At 45.6% G+C, this 13366-nt stretch overlaps 1 protein-coding gene across 1 annotated transcript in view; it reads left to right on the top strand.

The window, feature by feature from the left end:
- Positions 1-13366, top strand: part of LOC114643527 (gastrula zinc finger protein XlCGF57.1-like) — a 318307-nt gene that overhangs the window by 213476 nt on the left and 91465 nt on the right. The gene's annotated exons all lie outside the window — the stretch shown is intronic.

The raw sequence follows: 13366 nt of genomic DNA, 5'->3' as shown, positions 1-13366 counted from the left end.
CTTAATATATATCTATTTATTAATTTATTTATTTAAAGAGCTTCTGTAAAAAGCCAAATATCTCCCTGGGCACAAATAAGCTTCTATCTGTGTATTGTATAGTGCCTTTAATATCATCTATCTATCATATAGTGCCTTTCACATCTGTCCATCCATCCATCCATCATCCAACCCACTACACCCTAACTACAGGGTCACGGGGATGGGGGTTGGGGGTCTGCAGGAGCCAATCTCAGCCAACACAGGGCACAAGGCAGGAACAAATCCCGGGCAGGGCACCAGCCCACCGCAGGGCAAACACACACACACACACTAGAGACAATCTAAGATCGGCAATGCACCCAACCTGCATGTCTTTGGATTGTGAGAGGAAACCCACGCACACACGGGGAGAACATGCAAACTCCACACAGGGAGGACCCATTGAGCAAACCAGAGTCTCCTAACTGCGAGGCAGCTCTATAACAAGATATCATAAATTCATATATATGTATTAAAAAAAAAAAATGGAGGCGTTTACAGCTTTTCAAATATACACTTTCAAACCCAATCGGTGTATCATTCTGCAATCAATCCAGAGCTGATTTAATTCAATAATTGATATTTTTTACGTCGTGTACACAATATACTTATTAGTTTTCATAATTTGCTCAAACAATATAAATAGCATCAGAAATATTTCAGTTAACTAAACAATTTTTTCTCCTTAAAACACAACACCACATTCACAAAATTACAGAAAGTCAGAGGAGCGGGTGCGCACTTTCCGAGCGCGCGCGCGCGCGCGTTCACGCACATACAAACTACCGCAGTCTCCGACACGTCCCCCTGCGCGTGCGCTCACCCAGACACTCCCACACAAACCACGGCGGCTTCTGACAGCTCCAACAGACTCCAGCAAAGCTCCCCACTGCGCGCGCACAGACAACACCGCGCCTGACACAAGCAACTAAACGGCGGCCCCCCTGACTTCCCCTTGTTTTGTTTTTCTTCGTCCAGCATCAACCTTTAAAAACTAGGCAGTGTGTTTTACTACACAATTCTTAGGATACTGAAGTTCTATGCAAAACCAACTGAGACATTTAGAACGGAGCATTTGCTTTGTCTGTCGCTGCCAGGAATTAATCTCTGAACAAGAAAGTCCTCTTTAATTCTCTTATTCCAGTCAGTCCAATTCGATCGTAAATAAATGCGGTGCTTTAGGAGCTGCCCTTAGTGGCTAATTTAAAATATTTAATTTTCCCCAATGGATTTGCAGATAGTGCAAGTAATGAGGACTGGTCCAGTCAGATGATTCAAGCCTATGGTGTCCTTATGCAATATACAGTGCAGTATTATGATTGACCTTCCATTCTGCCGGTGGCTTTTTACCTTACTGGAGCTGTAATCGCAACTCATAATCTCTTTCACACTTAAATACAAACACAAATAACGGTATTTGACATATGGATATTAGGTTATTACCGTGGATTCTACAGGTGTCTATGGAAGGACGTGAACCCTTTTGAGGGACCCTCTTTACCGGCTCTTACGGGGACTCTAATCCCTGCATGCTTGTGCTCAGGGAATTTAACCCCAAATCATGAGTGCAACCCTCCATCTCAAAATGGGGGACTTTAACAACAGTTCAGTAGCAACTCGAGCCTTTCTTTTCTTCATTTGTCTTTCCCATTACTGCCTGTATGCTTTCCATTATAATCCTACATACTGAATTGGAAGGAAGCTCACAAGAACCATCCTCCAACTTACTATAAATCGACCTGGAATTACTTGCAGGGGTCGATGCCTTCAATTTATCACCCTACCCTCTCGGTCCACAGCCCCCTTACCTGTTTTTTTTTTTTTTTTTTTTTTTTAACTCCCTATGACCCCCAGGAGTCGAAGCAGTCATTGACTTTAACCGTGTCGAAGACTTTAGCGTCATATGAGAGGACTTTAATCTGTCATCCTTGTTTCAGAAGGGACTTTAACTCTTCTTGCTCGTCCAGACTGTAACTGAATCATGGACAGGCACCCCTGCTCCCCCTTACCATAGAGGGGACTAAGACCCTGATCTCGTCAAATCCCAAGGACGCGCCTGCTCTGTACTACCACTCTGCTTGTATTCAAACATCAATTCCAAGTTTTCTAAACTTTAATCTGAATAGCGTTAAATGTATTCCGATAACTTTGGTTCAGTTAGTGTCCCTTGATTGCAAGACACGTGCTTCACTTATCTGTTCCTCTACGCGCATGCCCGATGTTGCCGGCAGCAGCAGGCTACTTCTTGCCTTACACCCAATGCACCCGCGGTGACCGCTGGCTAAGAGCGGCGTTTGGAGGTGGCAAGGGGGGCCACCGCGCCTAAGGGGGTACCGCTTTTGAGGTCCGCGTGTCCCGTTCGAGCGGATTTGTCAAGTTATATTTTGATAAAGTCCCACGTGTTATCTTGCAAAAATTTAGCTGAATACTGTAATGAGAAAATCCGGTGTATATTAAAATTATTTTTATTAAATTTGCACGCAAGTTTATACAGTCCACACACACCGTTAACACAGTTGGTCAGCCCTCGGCCCCGCACACCCCTAAGGCCGCCTCTTTCGCTGGCTTTCTGTGTCCCTAAACTGTGCGGATTAAATTTCCCTTCAGCAGATGTTGGGTTACACACGTCCCTATGACCGGCTCAGTTGTTGTCGTTTGATAGATAGATAGATAGATAGATCTTTATTGTCATTGTCACTTTTACAAAGAAACAACGAAATTGAAGGTGCAATCGACTCAGTGTGAGGAATAAGAGTTAAAAAGACAAGAAGAGAGAAAATAATAACAAACCGAATAGTAATAAATATACAAATTACACTGGTCGACTTAAGGTCTATATTGCACATTGGTTGAATAATATGGAGCAGTTTTATTCTGAGTTCAGGGCCATGATTGCTTTTGGATAAAAGCTGTTTTTAAGGCGGTTTCTCCTGGTTTTCATTGCTCTGTATCTCTTGCCCGATGGCAAAAGTTGGAAGAGGCAATGACCGGGATGTGATGAATCCTGTGAAATGTCAATTGCTTTTTTGCGGCATCGGGAGGTGTAGATTTGTTCCAGAGTGGGGAGGGTACAACCAATTGTTCTCTCCGCTGTCCTGACCACCCTGTGGTGTGTTTTCCTTTCTGAGGAAGTGCAGCTGCCGTACCACACACACAGTCCATACGTGAGCACACTCTCGATGGGACCGTGATAAAAGGCAAGGAGCAGATTTTTTGGGAGGTGGTTCTTTCTGAGAATTCTCAGAAAATAGTCTCTGCTGCACCTTCTTTAGCAGCTCCTTGGTGTTGGCGCTCCAGGTCAGGTCATCCTCCAGCTCCATACCCAGAAACCTGAACACCAGGACCCTCTCCACACAGGCCCCACCAGTGATGAGTGGCTGGATGTCAGTTTTGTTTTTCCTAAAGTCAATAACAAGCTGCTTCATTTTTTTGGTGTTGAGGAGCAGGTTATTGACTGTGCACCACTCTGACAGCCGCTCCACCTCGTCCCTGTATGCCAGCTCACCATCCTTGTCCGAGATGAGTCTGACCACCGTCGTGTCATCCGCGAACTTTATAATCTTGTTGCTATGGTGAGTGGGGACACAGTCATATGTGTAGAGGGTGTAGAGGAGCGGGCTGAGCACACAACCCTGCGGCGTCCAGGTGTTGAGGCTGAGAGCAGTGGATGTGTGGAGACCCAGCCTGACCCTCTGGGAGCGACCAGACAGGAAGTCCAGTATCCAATTGCAGGTGAGTGATGGAAGTCCCAGATCTGCCAGTTTGGACACCAGTCGTTGTGGGAGGATGGTGTTAAACGCCGAGCTGAAGTCTACAAAGAGCAGTCTGGCGTAACTCCCCTGCTGCTCCAGGTGGGTCAGGACAGCATGAAGGGCTGTGGCCACAGCATCCTCCGTGGATCTCTTTGCTTTGTAAGCAAATTGAAATGGGTCCAGGTCTGCTGGCATATGACTCCGCACCAGTTTCTCAACGCACTTCATGATGACAGATGTGAGTGCCACTGGGCGGAAATCATTCAGACTGTTCATGTTGGATTTTTTCGGCAGCGGAACAATGATGGAGGATTTGAGGCAGGATGGGACAGTGGCCTGGGACAGGGACTGGTTGAAAATCCTGGTGAAGATTCTGGCCAGTTGATCTGCACAGTCTTTCAGCACCCATCCAGCCACACCGTCGGGTCCTGCAGCCTTCCTCGGGTTCACCTTCCTCATCACCCGCCTCACCTCACACTCTTCCACTGTGAGTATATTGCTGTTGTGAACAGGCTGTTGTGATGGAGCTGCTGTTGGTGTCACCTCAAAGCGGGCAAAGAAACTGTTCAGCTCCTCTGCCAGAGAAGCGTCCTTTTTCATCCCTCCCTCCACACAGCATGTGCGATGTTACCGAAAGCCGCATGCTGTGATAATCACTGCCCCCTTGGCACTATAAACTGGGCTGATTTAATTTTCACCTCCGCACGTGCAGCTTTTTATATATACAACTATGATTTTTGTTCACTTCTTGTTATTTGATTGCACGCATGCACATCTTTAATCTCTCCATCACACAACATGCGGAGCATGCGCGTGACCGATGATTCTGAACACCCCAGGTAATACAGAATAACGCCATCCTTCATCTTTTCTCCCTTCTGTGTGCAGTCGATGTGCTTGATCAACCTTCTCTAGAACGGCTCGGTTCTGCATTTCCTCCCCAGTCAGACCCTTTTCCAATCATTCGAGGAAAACATTAAAGAAATACAAGACATTTTTATTAAACCTTTTGCAGCTGACACAAGCTCACTCACTGGTGTGGTGTAATATAAAAAGCCAGTTATGAGCTCTAAGTGCGGCTCGTCCTTGTTGAGTATCTCTCTTTAAATTGTACTCAGTTTTTTTGGCAGAGATGATTTAAATCATCATATGTAAGATATCACCAAGTATTTCTTGTTAACGACATTCACATTTTAGTACAGTAAAAATAGTATTTGAATGCATTTACAATGTGCATGTATCTTTTTTGCAAAACAGCCTTCTTCAACCCCTCTCACAGCTCCACACAGCTCAGTCCTTCACTTAATCCCCAGTCAAGCTCTTTACCTTTAGATCTTCTTTTACTTTATCCATCCACCTCTGCTTTGGCCTCCATTCCTCTGGACTTCCATTCCCATCATTCGTTTGCCCACATCTTCATTGAATGTCTTTACAACATTTATGATACAATTGGTGACATTTCTTCTGGTTTTCCAGTTGGAGAACAGGCAGGTCAGGTGACTTGCTCGTGGTCACATGGTATCAGTAGTGGGATTTGAACCCACAACCTCCAGGTCTGAAGGGTAAAGCCTTAACCACTGCACTGCACTGCCTGATTTTCTTAGCTATCTCTCTCACTTTTGTTGTACCTCTGATTGTCTTATTTCTCATTCTGTCCTTTTTTGTAACTCCTGTGACAGTAGATGGCGCTATACCAGCACTTAACCCGGCACGGACAGACACAAGAGGCACACTTACACAAGTTCACACCTTGTTATTTTCAGTTCTCTTCTTTACAGTCCTTTGTGCTTCACACACCGTACACAAATCACCACAAATATAACTCACAGTCCTTTCTCTTCTTCTCTCTCTATTGCCTCCTCCACTCCACTCCACTCCTCCTGCAAGCTCTGTCCTCTTCCACCCAACTCCAGCTCCCTGAATGGAGTGAGGCTGCCCCTTTGATAATGTACTCCAGGTGCTCCCTGATGACCTTCCTGCAGCACTTCCTGGTGTGGCAGAAGTTCTGCATGGGCACCTGGAAACACTCTGGGTGTACCTGCTTCCTGGTCTGGCAGAAGTGCTGCAGTCCATGGCTTCTGAGCCATCCAGCCATCCCCTGGCGGTGGCCACGGGTTCCCACAAGGTTGAGCTTCCAAGCTCTGTTCCTGTAGCCCCAGCACCCACCAGGGTGGCTGCCTTCTCATGTTCCAGGGGAGGTACTACTCCTGTCCTGGTCCTTCCATCTTCCTGGCATCCAGACTGGGCATGAGCCCCAGCCATCCGCCACACTCCATACACCCATCTCAACCATTTCTAACTTCTCCTGCTCTCCCTTTACCCCCCATGTCTTGGCTCCACACAGCATTGGTGGTTTTTCCACTGCCTTAAAAACTTTACCTTCAACTCAGCGTTTCTCAACCTTTAAGTATTTGTGACCCGAGTTTTCATAACAGTTTTAATCGTACCCCCCTAACGTTTTTTTGAAAGGGGCCCACTAATACCAATTTGTTCTTTTTTAATGATATATCACAGATGCATATTTTATTATACCTACTTAACTTTTATCGACATTTATCTAACTCTATATTTATTTTTCTAGTATCAGAATGTAGTTTAAGTTAATTTGTTTTGGTTTCAATAGATGTATTTTCATATTTTTGATTCTTGTTTTCTTTTTTTCACATCTTGGTGCCCCCCTTTTTTGTTACTTCGTGCCCCCCCCCCCAGGGGGGCCCGCCCCACAGATTGAGAACCACTGCTTTAACCTTCAACTTTATTCTTGGATCACACAGTACTCCTGATACCTTCCTCCAACTGTTCCATCCACACTGGACTCTATGGGTTATCTCTAGATTTGTTTTCCATCTTGGGCGAAGTGGTGGCTCTGAGGGTAGGGGTCTGCACTGGTAGTCAGAAGGTTGCCAGTTCAAGTCCCGTAAGTTGGGCCCTTGAGCAAGGCCCTTAAACCTGCAGTTTCACCATCCTGGGTATGACATTAATCTGCATCCTGCCCTGCATGTACGCCCTCCAACCTGCCACTGTAAAAAACCTGGGGTCAGTGGCAGAATTGGCAATCCAGCCACCATAAAAAAAAAACTCCAAATGTTCCACTCCATCTGAAGTGGTGCTGAGGCTGCACTCGGGTCCAAATCTGGGGTCCTGAGTTGGTTTGTCATGTGGTGGCTGCAGTGTATCAGCATCTGCTCCTAACCTCCGTCTCTCTCTCTCTTGGGCTACCACTGCTCTGTAAATTGTGTGAGATAATCAGCCCGGACACAACCAGATGGACACCAGCAGTTCTTAAAACACACACATTTATTCATAACTCAGTTCCCAAGACACAAGTCCTGCACACACACAGTGCTTCCAGCACCAAACACCCTTACACGGGCCTTTTAACGTCCATGGGCCGCCTTTCTTCGTTGCACTGGAGCTTCGTCCTCCTCCAGCTCCTGACTCTTGTTCCCCAGCTGTAGGAAGGTGGCCCCTTTAATATTCACCTGGATGTGCTCCAGGTGCTTGTTGATGACCTTCCGGGAAGGTCCTTCCTCTACCTGCCCAGGTGTGGCGGAAGTGCAGATCTCCCTCGGGTGCGCCCCCTGGCGGTGGCCACAGGCCCCAATGGGTTTGAGCTTCCTTGCTCTGTCCCCAAGGTCCCCTCCTTATCCAGGGCGGTTGCCCCATCACGGCCCGGGGGACGTACAGACTGCCTCCCGGTCCTTCCAGGCCACCAGCCTCCTGCCACAATTGATCCACTCTTTTCTGTGGCTCTCCCTGCAGGCTAACTTCTGAATCCTGACCATCATTACACCTCAGATATTCTCTCTTCTTCCTATTTATCTTCAGCCCCTCTATCTTCCAGCTTCCTCCCCACTTCCTCCTTTTCTGGTGCTACACAACACAAAGTCATCAGCACAAAGCCTGCACCAGGGGGATTGGTCTTTTATCCTGTGACTCAACACATCCATGAGCAGATCAAAGAGGTAATGACTTCAAAAAGACCCCTGGGGCAGACCTCCTCTGACTGGGACCTTGTCTGTTAGCCCATCACTGCTTTTCACTCCCTCATACATATCCTTGGACAATCCTCACACACTTCTCTGGTCCTCCTCTCTCACGTATGCACCTCCAGACCTCTTGATGTGACATTCTATCACAGGGGTGTCTAACTCCAGGCCTGGGGGGTCCACAGTGGCTGCAGGTTTTCATTCTAACCCTTCTCCTAATCAGTGACCAGTTTTCACTGCTAATTAACTCCTTTTACATTCCTTTTTCATAGCCCTGTTTTTAAGGATTCAGTCCTCTGAATTGATTCTTTTCTTCATTAAACGAAGCCAAACAGAAATGAGACATGAAATGAGCTGACCGGATAAACTGGGGGCTTCAAACGCCCGCCAATCTCTTAATCTGACGCTGATTCTTCCTGTTAATTAAGCATTTTATTTCATTCCATGGCTTGTCACTGCTCTTGTCCTGCCACAGCAGACTGTTGATTTTTCCATTTTTTTCTAAGACCACCGTCAAAGATGTTTTGGTGACCTGAGCCCACCAACGTGATTGAGACTTTCACCTTTGTTTATTTTCACATATCGTGTTATGGCCACAGGTGAGCTGGTCACGTGGCGGCTCATTTTGGGTCTCATTATTGTTTGGCTGCTAATTAAGGAATAAGAAACAACTAAGGGGGCCTGAGTCACGTTAATTCAAAATAAGGCAAAAGAAGGGAATTAGCAGCAAAAAACGGGTCAGTAGTGAAGATGGTTAGAATAAAAACCTGCAGTCACTGTGGCCCACCAGGACCGGAGTCCAACACCCCTGCCCTATCATAAGCCTTTTCCAGATCACTGAGCACCATATTCAAACTTTTCTGTTATTCTCGGTGCTTCTCTATGAGCTGTAAGAATGCAAACACTCCATCAGTTGTTCCTCTCCCTGGTGTAAAACCGAACTGCTCCTCTCCTATGGTGGTCTCTATTCTAAGCCTATTCTCTATAACTCTTTCCTAAATTTTCATTGTGGGTGACGTCAGCTCAATCCCTCTATAGTTTCAACAATCCTGAATATTTATTAGATTTAAAACTGGAAAGACAAAACAGTTTTATTATTACTGAACTATCCAGTATCCAAAGTGAGTGTGAGCTGTCTGGTAAGGTCAAGTTCTAGAAAATGATTGATTTGATCTGATCTGATATACTCTATTAATCCCCGAGGCAAAATTGTCTTTTCGCATGACCTTTGGAGGCCACAGTGCAGGGTCAGCCGATGTACAGCACCCATGGAGCAATTTGTGTGGAGTGCATGCACTTTAGGTAGACTTTAGGGCTCGTTTATACTTCACGCTCAGAATGCGTATGTGCCCGCATCATGGCTGCCACGCGTTCTCAGAGTTCATTTGGCGCATCTTCAGAGTAGGTCCTCAGAAATTAATGCAATGCGTGTGCGAGTTGCAGTACCAGCAAAAAGTCGGGGGGCGCAGTGTGTTAAAAGTTGGAATGTGACGTCAGAGTCTCTGTTTACTATCTACCTGTGACAGAAAGCTTTGCGGATCCTATGAGATCGGTGTGCGCACTTCGATGTTTGATAAATGGTTCGAAGTGGTGAAGCAAAATGCCGACATACAGATGCATTCGTGGTGCTTTTATTTTGAAGCGTCACATATCCCCAATTGTGATGACACGATACGTTTTAAAAGTCTTCTGTGGCATCTTTTTTTTCTATGGCTTCCTCCGTTCCTGACAGCAAACAGCAATAGATCGCCACACTAAACACATTACATTTATGATATTCCAACTCTCTGCACATTTAGAATCCTTAGATTTATACTTTATCACTTTCATGATGAAATGCATTAAAGTATGTATGTTACATTTTATAGATACATCGTTAATTTCATTTAAATAATGAATACTGTTAATAATGACACACATGGGGTCGGCACAGCAGTAACGCTGCTGTCATGCAAGGAGTCACGTCGCTGGTGTTCCCTGCCTGCAGTTTACGTGTTTTCCTGTTGGGTTTCCGCAGTGGGCTCTGGTTTCCTTCCAAAGATATGAAGGTTTGGCAACACTAAAATGACGCCAGTGTGTGTATGTGTGTGCTTGTATTCACCTTGCGATGAGCTGGTGCCCCATCCAGAGATTGTTTGTGCCTCATGCCCAATGCTTACTAAAATGGACACATCCCTGGACTGATGGATTTAATTGTGAATTTCCCATTGGGATTAATAAAGTATCTATCTATCTATCTATCTATCTATCTATCTATCATTAAACATCCTTTTTGGAGATATTGCGGTAAGGTGTCATCGGAATTTAATGGGCATTCCAGGCAATTCACAATACAGCGAAGCTGAACCTGTTCTCACCGTGATGATATCTCGCACTGACACCTGGTGGATTCCTCCAGATTTCAAGTATAAACAGTAAAACGCTTGTGTAGCAGGAGCGTCCGCCGCAGCATGCGTTGCATTAAGTATAAACCCAGCCTTATTGTTAATGCTGAGAACATTACTAACCTTACTAATCACGGCCTGGTCATTCTGGACCCCTAATCACCCCCTGTTTCTCTCACTCTCACCTCGTCATCACCTAACAGCTCTGGCACAAAAATGGCTGCTGTCACATCATCCAGGTGGATGCTACACATTAGTGGTAGCTGAAGTGGCTCCCCCATTACTGAGAACAATGCTATATAAATATAAAGAGTTCTATTATTATCCATAAGCCACTTGTTGTATTGTGTCAGCCGCTATCAATTGTGGTTACCATAAAATTTTCAGATTGCCTTTACTTTTGGATGATCCTCAAATTAGAGGTGGTAATGTTTGAGTGGGGTGGCTGTTTGAACAGCATGCCGGGGCAGACATCCATGCTGGCTTCTGTGAATATTTCTTTCCATTAGTTGCATCTGGGCTCATCCTTCCCCAAGCAGAGTTTTTGAGAGACTGGGCACATCATTATCTTGAGGGTGATATCTGAAGTTATTGAGAACTTGAGGAGGAATGAAAAGAAGGGGAAGGAATATTATGAACTTGGGTTGTTGGAGTATTGCTCTCCTCTGTCTTATGTGTGGATGAAGTATATTATAAGGATGAGATGGTGAAAGGGATGTTGGGTAGGGAGAGATAACACCAGAGAAGTTTTAAAAGAATGATGTCCGTGTTTACTTTGTACAGTGGAGGTGAAAGGTGTTGAAGGGCTGGTGATAGACGTTGGAGAAAAATGAAAAGATTTTAGATGAACTAGCAACAGATTTATTTGGAGAGGAACAGCTGGAAGGAAATGACTTAGATGAAGAAAGATCTGGAAAAGGGGAAGAAAATGGATGGATGAAAGGTTTGTTTGGATTCACATTAGACTTATCCCACAGAGCAACCTTCGAAATTTATCCCAGTTGTAGGTTCCAATAACTGAGCATTTACTTGGGTCCGCCACTTTTCTCTCAAGGTTTGTGTTTGACACTATCGGGATGTGCATAAACCTCAATCATAACTCAAACCTGGTGGAATTGTTAACACTTTAATATTTTTTACATGTTCTACTCCATATCTGAGTCCTGGTGCATTGTCCCAAGTTTAAACCCCTTTTAATCATTTTAAAGGGATGATAATAACTAACACAATTATGGGCCTTGATGTTTCTTTGGATTGGACTTATGGATCTCTAACCATTCAAGTTGTGCCCCAGAGTGTGGGGCTGGGAGAGTTGGGTCCAACCAGATGGCACATAGAAGCACTGTGGCTTACAAGCTCTCCCATCAAGCTGAGCAGCAAGGAGTCTTCTTATTGCTTAAAGAGATAAGACATCTTTAAAATCTAAAGATTACTGGTTTAAGTGGGTGAGAATTGGCATTACAGAAGCAAACCATCAAAGTCAAACAGGACTCCAGTACTGCTGGCACAGATTCAGTGTTTCTGATACACATCTGGCCAATCTTCCATTCAGTTTCCTAATCATCTGGCTTTCCGTTTTCCTATTTAGTCTAAACAGTGAGTAGTCACTTTGGCCAGGTAATTACGACAGATAGATACAGTCATATGAAAAAGTTTGGGACCCCCTCTTAATTCTTTGGATTTTTGTTTCTCATTGGCTGAGCTTTCAAAGTATCAACTTGATTTTAATATATGACATGCCTTATGGAAACAGTAGGATTTCAGCAGTGATATTAAGTCATTCCATCCTGCCTTAAATCAGCCACAATTATTCCAGTGCCGAAGAAGTCTCCCATCACCAGCCTAAATGATTATTGCCCTGTGGCCCTCACTCCGGTAATCATGAAGTGCTTCGAGAGACTGGTTCTCCAGCACATCAAGGACTATCTCCCCCAAGACTTTGATCCCTACCAATTCGCATATCGCACGAACCGATCCACAGAAGACGCCATTGCTGTAGCTCTCCACTCTGTGCTGAGCCATCTGGAGCAGCAGCAGAGCTACGTCCGGATGCTGTTTGTAGATTACAGCTCAGCTTTCAATACAATCATTCCTGACATTCTCATCACCAGAGTGGTCACCCTTGGCCTCCCCCCTCTCACATGTGTCTGGATAAAAGACTTTCTTACCAACCGGCTCCAGACTGTGAGACTCGGCCCCCACCTCTCCTCCATTCGCACACTAAACACCGATACCCCGCAAGGCTGTGTGCTGAGCCCCCTCCTGTACTGTCTCTACACCCACAACTGCAGTCCGGCCCACAACAACACCTCATCGTCAAGTTTGCTGATGACACCACAGTGGTCGGACTCATCTCAAAGGGAGACGAGGCATCTTACAGGAAGGAGGTCCTGAAGTTGGCAGCCTGGTGTTCGAAGAACAATCTGGCTCTGAACACCAGAAAAACCAAGGAGATCATTGTTGACTTCAGGAGGCACAGCAACGACTTAGCTCCCCTCTACATTAACGGCGAGTGTGTGGAGAGGGTCCATACCTTCCGGTTTCTTGGTGTCCTTATCTCCGCTGACATCTCCTGGACAGACAACATCACAGCAGTCATCAAGAAGGCTCAGCAGCGGTTACACTTCCTGAGGGTCCTCAGAAAGCACAACCTGGACTCCAACCTGCTACTGACCTTCTACCGCTCGTCCATCGAGAGCCTGCTGACGTACTGTATCACAGTATGGTACGGCAGCTGCACCATGGCAGACAGGGAGAGACTTCAGCGAGTAGTAAAGGCAGCACAGAAGATCATCGGCTGCCCTCTCCCCACCCTGATGGACATTTTCATCTCCCACTGCCTCAGCAGAGCAAAAAACACATCATCAAGGACAGCTCCCACCCTGGCTCTGATCTGTTTGACCTGCTGCCCTCAGGGAGGCGCTACAGGTGCATCATAACAAGGACAAGCAGACTCAAGAACAATTTTTTCCCCAAAAGTCATAACCATTCTAAACTCACACATGCACTGACTACACCGTCTAACCCCCAAACCCCTGGACTTCCTTCTATCCATCAACTGTGCAATATCCAATATCTAAAAATGGTACTGAATAATAACTGTGTAATATCTGTATACTGTACAATATCATTACTCTCAGGGTCCAACATCCACTACTCACTGCACATGATCATCATTATTGTGCAATATTTCAATTGTGTGCAATAACCCAATAGTGCA

The sequence above is a fragment of the Erpetoichthys calabaricus genome, chromosome 1, assembly GCF_900747795.2.
Source record: "Erpetoichthys calabaricus chromosome 1, fErpCal1.3, whole genome shotgun sequence".
NCBI lineage: Eukaryota > Metazoa > Chordata > Cladistia > Polypteriformes > Polypteridae > Erpetoichthys > Erpetoichthys calabaricus.
The sequence above is the reverse complement of the archived record's forward strand: the minus strand, read 5'-3'. Positions and strand labels throughout refer to the sequence as shown.